The sequence below is a fragment of the Cupressus sempervirens genome, chromosome 5 (assembly GCF_028749045.1).
Source record: "Cupressus sempervirens isolate cs-2001-9-10 chromosome 5, ASM2874904v1, whole genome shotgun sequence".
NCBI classification, from domain to species: domain Eukaryota; kingdom Viridiplantae; phylum Streptophyta; class Pinopsida; order Cupressales; family Cupressaceae; genus Cupressus; species Cupressus sempervirens.
Genome location: NC_143122.1, coordinates 297,286,677 through 297,298,930, shown reverse-complemented (window position 1 = coordinate 297,298,930; position 12,254 = coordinate 297,286,677).

Genomic DNA, 12,254 nt, shown 5'->3' with positions numbered 1-12,254 from the left:
GATTATATCAACCATCTTTTGCTAACTTGATCCATAACTCCATCCAAAGTCCATTTTAAAGCACTTCTCCATAGAAATATTTTTACACTCTCTATTCCAACACATCTTTTCACTATGACTCTTTAAGTCACAAACATTACATGGATGAAGATCCCAACACTTGTCTTTTGTGCGTCCTTTCCTACTACAATTTGAACATTGCATGTATTTTTTACTTTGAACAAGTTTGCTTAAACTAATGACATCATTTCTTTCAACTGTCGCATATCCTATTCCTTCATATTTTGGTCTCATTGTTGGTAGAATAGGTTCTATGATTCCTTGTTCAATTTTTTCCAATCCTTTCCCTTTGTAATCCATTTTCTTCATGATATTCCAACCAAAATTCTTATCATCAAAACTGTTAGTATTTGATGCCACATTTTCATACTGCTTACATTCTTTATCACAATTAATTTCAATAGAATTATACTTTTCTAATGGTGAATTCAAGTCATATGTACTACATGAAACATCATATAATAATTTTGTCTTCACATGTGTATTTCTTTCAATAACTGATTGTCATGTCCCTTGTGTCAAACCTTTAGAATTTTCAACTTCACTCCTCAATTATGTTGTTGAACTATGATGGAGTGAAAATTTCATCTTTTGTCTGTAATGTGTGCTTGTGAGGGATATTGATGTTTGACCCGTCTCCACCCACCATCTGAATTAATGCAACTTGCACCTGTCTTTGGTTCAATTACTACCTTGTTCACTTGTTCCACTCTCGTTACACATTAATAGCTTAGTAAAACTGATGCAGAGATGTTTAACTGGACATTGACGTCGGTCCTTTGGTGATGTACATAGCTTGATGCTCTTAGATATACCACTGATTATCCATCTGTAATAGGATTGGCCTTTTGTACAGGCTATTTTCTTGACCTATTCTTCTAATCTCCACTTCCTCCTTTCCCTCCATCTTGTTGCCCTTCCATTTATTTATTTCCTTCTTTTACCCCTGTTGAAGGGTCATGATTATTCATTTAGGTGCTTTATATTAGATCTATTCTAATATTAATTGAATTTAGAATTATATTTTAACTATAACATATAAATATTTATATTATTATATTTAGGATAAATTTTGTAGATGTATTCCTAAATATACATATACTTCACTTTATTGTCCAATGATAGCTCATTATATTATATTATTATTTTTATATATATTTCAATTTTATATAAGAAAAAATACATCATATTTTAAATAATTATGGTTTATAATAATGATTTTACATTAGAAATCTTCATGGACTAATTTTCGATTTACATATTGGATATTTATATATTATTGTAAAATATATATTTATATGATAATATTCAATATATTTTAAATTATATAAATGTGTGTGTGTGTGTGTGTGTGTGATAATATTCAATATATTTTAAATTTAAAATATATTGAATATTATCACACACACACACACACACACACACACACACACACACACACATTATTGATTTTATTATTTATTTACTTTTCATTTCATTTTTCAATGTTGTATTTTATTTAAATTTATCTTTATTATTATTAATTTAATCCCAAAAATTGGGCCATTATAGTCTGTCCTTCTCGAAATTGCTTGTCCTCAAGCAATTCAATATTTTCTCCTTATGATTTGATTATAGTCCTGCAACACGATTTCTATTTTGGAATTAGATAGTTATAAATATAAATTATAAGATTATATTTAAATTATTAAGAATGATTTTAAAGAAGGAACTTATCTTGATGTAGTAGAACACTTGTGATTCTCCTCTTGCTAAATGTTGCTTTCTTTTTGGATTAGTAAACCTTCAACGATGTAGAGTATTTTCTTAATTCCTTTCTAAGAATTACAACATTCATTAGAATGTCCTCTTAGCTTCAAAACTCCTTGTGAATGCCCTTGATCCAATCTTGTCAGAATATCCTTAATCTTAACACTTTCTAATAATGTTCATGATGCTCAATACTCCTTAAGAATGTCCTTACTTTTAACACTCATTGAAATTGTCCCCGATTCTTGGCACTCACTAAGAAATATATTCTAGAATATATGAAAATATAAAGCATGCACAAATTATATATATAATTAGTGTATGAAGACAAGATGCAGACACAAAGTATACACATTGATGCATAAAGATACAATGCAGACAGAAAGCATACGGGTATGTGCAGGATCATGGCCAACCAAACTATGGTCTTAAGTGGTAGTGAAAAACTAACAAATCAGGGTTGTGTCAACTTGACACATAATTTTAAAGTGGTTATGGACTTTATATCAAAAAGTTGTAAGAAAATAATTTGTAGGAAATCGAATGTAGTTTCTAAACTACTAGGCCTTATCTGAAGAAAATAATAATTGATTGGTCAAAAGTTTGGATTTTAATGCAGTACTATGAAAATTTCAAGGTGAAAATAAAAAGTAGGTGTATATCTGAACACCTTAATCAAAACCAAATTATAATAATTTTTAAATATAATTATAGATATAAAAAGTAGACTCATGCTTAGATGTAACGCATATTTTTGGATATTTTTATTCTAAATAAATAATTAAATATGAATTTTCTACTAAAAATTTTTCAGAAAAAAAAATCCCGTGTCTGACCATGTTAACTAATAGAAAATATTACCAGATTTTAATTATTATTATTTTCTTATACTAGGTGAAGCATAGAATGTGACACAACTTTTGGATTTAAAAAATGTTATACTGTTTGAAAGTTATAACTATTTTTCAATTAGCATATCAATCAACACTTTACGATCATCTTCATTAAAAATTAACAAATAAATACTTATCTAACTTAGAATTTGACAGAAATTATATTGATGGAATCTCGAGAGTGTTATAAAAAAACCCTTTTCATTTCATTCAATTTCGATGAAAATAACATTGTCAGATGGCTACCCGAAGTCTAAGTGTTAGTGAAACCCTTTTCAAACTTATTTTTGGTTTGACCAAATAGGTTTGGTAAATAGCAAGCCTAGTCAGATACCTGAATTTAAATCAGACATCCGATATGAAATCAGATACCTGATTTGAAATCGGATATCCAATCACTAGCAAAAATTTTCAGCAGCAATTTGGAGGGAAATTTGAGAGAAAATAAATTTAAGAGAGAAACTTTACACTGTTTTAGAGGAAAATTTATTTGGAAAAAGTGTTGACATTGATATTATTATAATTAACTATTATTATTATATATTATTATAATTATTATTATATTATAGTAATATGTATGATTATTATTATTGAATATAATATAGTTATAAATATAATAATAATTATTATAATTAAATATAATATAGTAATATATATGATAAATATCAGTATTATTAAATATATATAGTAATATTATATGACTATTATTATATATAATAATGTATGGTTATTATTATTATTAAATATATAATCTAGTAACATATATGATTATTATTGTTATATAATCTAATAATATATTATTATTATATTAAATTATACAATATTACATAATTATTAAATATAATATTGTCATAAAATGCATCATTTCAATGCATTTCATGACAACATATGTCCCTAGGGCCCCTAGTGACCCCTTTCGACACATTCCCAATGGGTCCTTAGGGGTCCTAGGGGTCCTATGGATATACATTATCATGCAATGTGTCAAAAGGGGTCATAGGTCATCTTGTGGCCCATTCGACCCATATAAATGATTCTAATATGTCTCTAAAGGTCCTAGGACCCCTCGACACATATGTCATCATGGAATGTGTTGAAAGGGGTCATAGATCATCCTATGACCCCTTTTGACCCATATAAACCATTATAATATGTCCCTAGGGGTCCTTGGACCCCTAGAGACATATGTCATCATGGAATGTGTCAAAAGGGTTCTGTAATGACCCGTACTAGTAGGCCATTAAAAAACCCTAAATTTAATACACTACTAAAATATATTGCTGAAATAAAGAAATAGCAGTGCCAATGTATTCATTCAAAGAAAATCAAATGTTTTTACAAATGATATGGCAAATTTCAGCACCAAAACATTATGACCTAGCTCATTACAAAGAAACCTTAACTGGCTGTATACAATTGAGAACTTGTTGCAACTACAGATTGAAATAAAGAACCTGGATTGATCAAATGGTGGAGACTTAATGTTGTAGATGATATGATGTAAGTGCAACTCCAATGGAAACTCCAAATCAGCAATTAAGCAGAAATAAAGGACTGAAATATCCTTCCCCCAGCTGCAATAATTTAGGTGACCTCTCACACCCTCAAAATTGCGTACCAATTGAGAGTTTTCATTCTCAATGGCCAATTGTGACTATTTGCAGAAACCTTAGGCTCCACAACACACATAAGCAAAAATCAATAATAAATCTCGATGATAGACAATGAGCCTTCAATGCCTATTTATTCTTTTTTCCTTGATAGGTCGGCCTCCCTTTTTAATTTTTTCTTCGCTTCTTCTAGCAACCTCTAGAAGCTTTTTTACTTAATTTATAAAGTTACCTTATAATATATATTTTTAAATTGATAATTTTATAATTAATTCCTCCAAAAATAAATGGGACATTACAGGTCCGCTCCTCCTAAAATTGCTTGGCCTCAAGCAATCTTAATGCTAGATGCTACAAAATCACTTCTCCTTCCCAAGTAGCATCTTCAATAGGTAAATCTTTCCACTTAACTAGATACTCTTTGATTACTCTCCTGCGAAGCTACTTCTCTCTACTATCCAGAATGAATTCTGGCACTAAGATCAATTTCCCTTCATCATCCAAGGGAGGTAATACTGCAGAAGGCATCACATTCTGACCCAATGCCTTTTTGAGGCATGATACATGAAACACATTGTGCACTCAACTATGTGTGGGAAGCTCCAACTCATAAGCCACCTCACCAACTCATTTGATGATCTTGAATGGTCCATAATAGCGTGGCTTGAGTTTTTCTGTACCACTCTTCTTAAGAGTGGACTGCTTATATGGCTACAACATGAGGTAAACCATATCATTTACCTCAAAACTATGCTCAGTCCTCTTCTTGTCTGCATACTATTTTTTCTGGTTCTGAGCTCTAGCAATGTTTTTTTTGAGAGTAGCAACTATATCCTTACTTTCTTGTAATAGTTCACCTACACGGGGTACTCGACTATCTCCCAACAACAAATCTATGAAATTAGGTGCCTCATAACCGTAAAGTGCCATGAAAGGTGTCATTTGTATAGTCATATGATATGTAGTATTATAACAATACTCGCAAAGATATATCCATCTGACCCAAGATCGCTTTTGATCTACCACATAATTCCTCAAATACCCTTCCACCCATTTGTTTACAATCTCTGTTTGACCATCAGTCTGTGGGTGATAACTAGTACTAGGTGTAGGCTTAGTGCCAGACAACCAAAATATCTCCTGCCAAAAGTGACTCATGAAGCAGCTATCCCCGTCACTCACAATGCTCTGAGGTAACCTGTGTAATCTAAAAATCTCCTTGAAGAAGACCTCTGCCACCTGATTTGTTGAGTATGTAGTAGTGATAGGGAAGAAGTGAGCATATTTTGTCAGCTTATCCACCACCACATAGATACAATCATGCCCCTGGGCCCTAGGCAAGCCCGTAATAAAATCCATAGAGATGCACTCCCACTTCCTGCTAGGAATAGGAAGTGGCTATAGGAGCCCTGTTGGATAAGTGTGCTCTTGTTTGTTCTACTGGAAAACATGACACTCATGCACATACTGCAAAACATCAGCCTTAAGTCCCTTCCAAGTGAATCATTCCCGTAGTAACTTGTAAGTCTTGAAATACCCAGGATGGCCTACTGTAGGTGAATTATGGAATACTATCAAAATCAACTGCTTCACTTTTGATCCTAGGACTAAGTAAATCCTATTCTTGTAAATGATCAAATCATCTATGGGAGTGTATCTAGTGTCGATTGTTGTCCCCTCCACTATAGAAGAGGCCCACATGTCTTTGGCATATTCTGCTACAATCAAGTGTCGCCAATCCTTTGATATCTGAATCATAGAAGTGAGGTGTGGCCTATGGGATAAAGCATCTACTACAATATTATGTGTCCCCTTAACATATGTGATATCAAAATCATATGCCTGTAACTTACTCACCCACTTTTGCTGACGATCATTCAGATCCCGCTATCCCAAAGAGTGCTTCAAACTATTATGATCAGTTTTAATACAAAATTTGCTACCCACAAGATACTGTCTGAATTTGGCCAAGGCATGCATGATGGCCAGCATCTCCTTATCATATATGCTGAATGATTTCTCAGCCCCTCTGACTTTCCTACTCTCATAAGCTATAGGATGCTTTTCCTACATGAGTACAACACCAACTCCCTCTCCAGAAGCATCACATTGAATCTCAAATGGCTTCGTGAAATCAGGCAATGCTAATACTGGGCATGTAGTCATTATTTGCTTGAACTGCATAAAACACTCCTGTGCCTCCCGAGTCCCCACAAATGCCCCTTTCTTCAGCAAGTCTGTCATGGGCACTGCATGTCGTGAGTAGCCACTAACAAACCTGCGATAGAATCCACATAGACCAAGGAACCCTCTTAACTGTGTAAGGTTCTCTGGTGGTGGCCAATCAAAAATAGCATGGATCTTTTCAAGATCCATTCACACTCCTTTTGCACTAATGATGTGTCCAAGATACAAAAATTTTGTCATCCCCAAATCACATTTGGACTCCTTGGCATACAAGAACTCACTCTGTAAAATGCTTAATATTGTCTCCAAGTGCTCTAAATGTTCCTGCCATGTCCTTCTATAGATCAAAATATCATCAAAGAACACTAAAAAAAATTTCCTTAATTGATGGTGGAAGACCTTGTTCATAGTGGACTAAAAAGTGGCAGGTGCATTAGTCAAACCAAAAGGCATGACTACAAACTCAAAATGCCCATAATGACATCTGAAAGCAGTTTTTTCAATATCCTGCTCTCGAACTCAAATCTGGTGATAGCCTGATCTCAAATCAATTTTTGTGAAATAACAAGCCCCATGTAATTCATCTATTAGCTCATTGATGCGTGGTATGGGATACTTGTTCTTTATAGTTCTCTTATTCAACACCCTATAATCAATACACATTCGTAGAGTTCCATCCTTTTTTACCAAAACAACAGAAGATGCAAAAGGTGACTTACTTGGTCTGATGTGTCCCATTGCTAGCAACTCATTGATGGTCCTCTCAATCTCATCATCGAGTCATTTTGGGTGCCAGTATGGTGTGATCATGACAGGCTTAGCACCTTCATCCAACTCAATAATGTGCTCAATACCTCTGTCTGGTGGCCTGCCTAGTGGAATCTCATTGAATACCTTCCCATACTTGATTCTCAATTTTTGAATATCTGGATGATATTCAGTCTTATGTTGCTCCCCCTGGGTAGGCATCAAGGCACATATTGCTACCCACTCTATATTATTATGCTTGGCTAATCTCTCCAACTGCCTAAATGAGATAGTCCTAACATCACCATTACGGATAGCCTTCAGCACATGAGTCCTGCCATCCACCACGAATCGTATCTCCATATCCTCCAATCTCAGGGTAACCTCGTTCAAAGAATGTAGCCATTTCATCCCAAGTACTATGTCCATGTCACCCATGTTGACCACATGATAGTCTACCTTAAACTCATAGTTGTTTAGGCGCAAAGGTAGATCTCGCACCATCCTATCACAACGAAGAGTATATCCATCAGCTACCTTAACTCTTAGTCCCTCAAACTCCTTAGTAATGAGTCCATGCCTCTCCAAAAATTGTGCATCAATGAAATTATGCGTGGCACCTGTATCCAACAGAGTAATAATCTTTCATCCTACCAAGACTCCTTGAAATCTAAAAGATCCCTCTCTTTGAATACTAGACAAACATGCCTCTTGTAAATGTATCTCTGGAGCCTCTTTTTTCTCAGCACTATCTACCTCTTGTTCACCCTCTACCTCATCATGATCCTCATCATGGTGCTCTAAGATGTCTAAATTTGAACCTTCATAATAAGACAACATCACCCAGTTAGCCTTCCCCTTAGGCTTTATAGGACAATCGTGACCAAACTCATAGGGACCTTTCCAAAAGAAGCATAGCTTCTTCCTACGCAAGTCATTAAGTGTTTTCTTATCCCAAGGTGCACCTAGCTTGTCTTTTGAGTCACTAACCTTCTCTTTACCCTTGTTGAATTCCCCTTTGTTATCTCTAAATGATGAAGAACCCTTTGAACTAAACCTGTTGGTTGGAGCTGCAAGTTCCATACTGCGGGCTTTCTTCATGGCTTCCTATAATGTAGGAGGATCAAAGGCCTTTACACACCCCTTGAGTGGTTCAATTAATTCCTCTATGAATAAAATGACTAGCCTCCTTTCTGAAATTTCAGGGACCATCACTACAAGCTTCTGGAAGTCATTGATAAATTGTTTTAAGCCTCCTGACTGTCTCAACTGGGCTAACTCTCGAAAATAAACTTTAGGATCTTTTTTATCAAACCTTTCTATCAATCTATCCACAAACTCTTGATAAGTGGTTACCTGATTGTGTTGTAATGTGATCATGCCATGTGCCCACCAATCATGTGCTGCCCCATCTAAGTGTAAAGTGGCATACTTGAGTGCTTCAATTTTTGTCATAGTCTTCAGAGATAGGAAAGTATCTACCTTATGAATCTAGGTACGAGTAGTCATTTTTCCACTGCCATCAAATGTGGGTAATACCAACTTTTTGGTGACCTGTTGCAACTCACTGTGTTTATCTACTTTCTTCTGCCTGGCAGCTCTATAGTTTAGGTACCTGTCAAATGTCCATCCATCCTGTACATATTTTGGTAATGAATCCCACTCATTACTCACTTGTCATTCCTCACTTGTCAGAGTTCATCTACAATATCTGTTACCATAGAATCAAGTGTGCATACTGGAGTTTCTTCTCTAAATGTAGGACGTGTGGGTCTATCAGCTGTTCCAGACCGTGTCCTATGTTGTGATCCTGCTATGCTTCTGTCATCCTGATCATGATTATTTCTCCTATTTTCCCCAATAAAATTTTGCATCATAAACATCATTTCCTGTGTACTTTCCTCTATTGACTATAGAAGCTTCTCCTATTGCTGTAAAGTCTCATCATCTTGCACACTTCTGGATGGGCTTGGAGTATGTCTCTCAGCCATATTCTTAGTTATGCTAGTTCCTTTGTAAACTAAATTAAATGGTGGCTAGCTAACCCTATTAGGCTACCAAGAAACCACTTTGATACCACTGTAATGACCCGTACCAGGGTGATTCCACAATAATGGGTTCTACTTTTTGACCAATTTTGACACTGAAATCAATATTTTTGCAACAAACGTCACGTTCAAGTGACTATATCTCTAAAACTATAAATAATTTCAAGATGACATAAACTAGTGATTTTGAATACTTTGTTCCTACTTTGTAACTATATTTTTTAATCTAAAAAAAAAATATTTATGTCAATATTTTTTTATCTCCTCTGAAAAGTGGTACATAATAAAATTCAATATTTTAAAGAGTGACAGTTCGTTTGACACACAACTTTTTTTCTAGAAATGATAATGAAGTAATTCTTTCGGCGTTGGATTTGTAACATCAATATCCAGTGTCTGCATTTGGTTTGATTTATTTTTGTTGAATATTGTATAGTTTATGAAGTTTTGAAGTGACACGAATCATAATTCAAACATACGTTCTGTTTGACACAGATAATTTGAAGTCAATTTATCATAAACCTAAATTTTTTTTTGAATAGTAAGGTATCTCAATAAGCTAGTGCCTACATATTTTTCAAAAAAAAATTGACCTAATTTACTAATTTTCCCGAGGTGTTGAAGTCGGTTGATGTTCAATTGGTAATGAACTTATAATGAGTTAAACTCATGTTTGAAAGTCTTAATGACTAAAATATGTATTAAAATTATAGTCATTGGAAAGCTTGCTCCGAGCAGCACATTTTGACATTTTTTGTTTTACAGTAGGAGATCATTCTCCTACAATTATGTGAGTCAAAAGAGCAAAAAATTAAAAAAATTATGAAAAATGGGTTGAAATTTTCTTAATTTTGGGTGTTTGCCTGAACATAGTGTTTGCGCGAACATATAGAGCATGTTCACACGAACACATGTTCAGGCGAACATGCCCATTGCAATTTCACGGTGGCCAAAAAATTAAGTGGGCATGTTCGCGCGAACATGCTTAAATTTTTTGTGTTCGTGCGAACAGTTGAAGAAACCAAATAAAATAAAAAATGGGACCTGCATCTACATGCATGAAACATCATTCTATTCACGAAACAAAAACCACCATGTCTCGCGTTTCAATCATTGATTGCAAATTTACAACATAGACGTCATTTTGTGCCATCAATCTCCGTATTTGGCATCAACCTGATAGTGCATTGCAGGCCTGTCTTTGCCACGAATTTTGTCCACAGATAAATCGAAGGTAGGTGAGAGATTTCTCAATATTTGCAAATTAATGTTTTTCCTATCTTTGTTCACACTTTCATCAATATTTCCTATCTTCATTCACAATTTGATTAAAAAAATTGTATATCTAAATTATTTATTTATTTCTTTCATTAATGAAGTTGTTTAACGGATGCATTGAAGTTAAATTTAAAAATTAGTAACACATTCATTGTGTTAAGAAATGTATATTCTTATTGATTTTTTCATTTTTTAAAATATTGAATTTGTTAAAAAAAATTGAACATCTAAATTATTTCTTTCTTTCTTTCATTAGTGAAGTTGTTTAAATGATACATTGAAGTTAAATAGATTCAAACTAGATACTTTTAAAGTGTGGTTACGTGTTAGGTTTACTTATCTCACTTTAATTATCTCGGCAATTACATTTAATTGAATTTTTTAATTTATAACTTGAATTAATGAAAAATATTTAATTTTATTTTCAAATCAAATTCATTCAATAAAAATAAATGTGCCATAACTCTTTATGAATTCTCAATTTCTATAAAGAAATAATCTAAGGTTTTCATTTCCTTCTGAAACATAGATTAGATGATTTTGTGTTACTAATGGTCTCCTTGCAGCATGTGGCAATTGTGGGATGAAGACATGATCATAACTATAAACTACTAATGTTTTCTTTGCAGGACGTTGTCGAAGACCATTGTGTGTTTGTCAAAACCATGTGTGTGGATTTATTAGAATAAATAACACTTCGTTTAGTTCTTAAAATGAACTTTTTATTTTTTTCCTAGCGGGTTTACAGTGTTTAAATCCCTAGGAGTTGCATTGGACGTATCCTCTCCCCTTGCCATTCGTGGATCTTGGGTGTAAGAGAAATCCATGTAACTTCTATAGGAGGCCTGCCTTGGACCAACATACTCGATATTGGGTATGCCAGGGGATGACCTCAGAGCGGTAACGGGCCAAAAACCAAGTCAACATTCCAGCTACTATATAAAACTCGATTACGGTGAAAGTCGTGTCGACGGTATTGCTGAGTGATAGCTCTCCTCCAGTACCCTTGTGGTGCATCAAACCCTGATTCTCGGGGCTGGGAGACCTTCTAAGGAAGTTTATCACTCACTTTCTGAACGGAATGCCCTTACTTAAAACCATGTTTTAGTGGCCAAAATCCTTTCTATCCACTGGCTCAAGGGGTCACCCATGCCCGTGAAGACATCCTACATTCTTGTGGTCCTTAGTAGAGACAATAGTCCCTTGGGAAGTCATGCCCCTTGGGAAGTGGATCTTGGTAGCCTCGAGAAGTGAGTGCATTGTAAGGGGGAGCCTGTGGTGCCAAGGTCCTAAGTTGTCTACTCTGGATAAGCGCGGCTGAACTTTGGTTGAAGTAGGAATTTAGTGGATACAGTCCTAAAGCCTAGGTTGTGGTGTGACTGTTCACTTTTAACAATAGCTATTCTTGTCTTAATGTGTCTTGCGTGTGTGTAAAACATAATCAAGATAAAAGCCAACATTCAAATTTACACCTTGGAAACTTGCAAAACATTGTCAAAATATCAAACATTGTCAAAACATCACAAACTTTGGTTCAATACATTCAAACCTTGGAAAACATGGCAACTTGTGCTCCTAAACATGCTTGGCAAAACATAGATTTCACTCTTGCATAGCATCCACTTGCATTCTTCATAGTTTGAGCCTCATACTTGCATCATATAGACTTCATATAGCACCTT